Below are 664 nucleotides of genomic sequence, written 5' to 3'. Positions count from 1 at the left end.
TCTTCATTTCCTACATTATGGCCCTGCTTGGAAACAGCCTTCTTATCTTCATTATCTTCACAAAGCACAGCCTCAGTGTACCCATGTATCTTTTTCTCTGCATGCTGGCTGGAGCTGACATTGTCCTCTCTACATGCATAGTACCTAAGGCCTTGGCCATTTTCTGGTTCCATGCTGAGGAGATCTCCCTGGATCGATACACTCAGCTCTTCTTCATCATTCCACATTCATCTGTGAGTCAGGGATCCTGTTGGTGATGGCCTTTGACCACTACATCGCCATATGCTACCCACTGAGATACACCACTATTCTTACACATGAGCTGATTGGGAAAATTGGTGTGACTAGGTTTCTGAAAAGTTTTTGATGTGTCATTCCCCACAGTATTTCTCCTGAAAAGACTGACTTTCTGCAAAAGTAACGTCCTCCCAAACACTGCTTGTAAGCACATTGTCTTGGCCCATGTTTCCTGTGATGACATATAAGTAAATATCTGGTATCAGTTTTTTGTCCTAATGTCAAACTTGGTCTTAGATGCTGTGCTAATTTTTGTTTCATATATGCTTATTCTGTGTACTGTCTTCCACATTGCATCCTGAGATGCTCGCCACAGAACTCTCAATACGTGTGGCTTTCGTGTCTGTGTCATCATTCTCTTTTATTG

The 664-nt window shown here is 42.5% G+C and overlaps 1 pseudogene; it reads left to right on the top strand.

The window, feature by feature from the left end:
• Window positions 1-8: 8 nt before the first annotated feature.
• LOC107196591 lies at window positions 9-656 on the top strand (annotated as a pseudogene).
• Window positions 657-664: the final 8 nt, after the last annotated feature.

Source organism: Pteropus alecto, unplaced genomic scaffold, assembly GCF_000325575.1.
Source record: "Pteropus alecto unplaced genomic scaffold, ASM32557v1 scaffold540, whole genome shotgun sequence".
NCBI lineage: Eukaryota > Metazoa > Chordata > Mammalia > Chiroptera > Pteropodidae > Pteropus > Pteropus alecto.
Note: the sequence above shows the minus strand (reverse complement) of the source record. Positions and strands in the feature narration are given on the sequence as shown.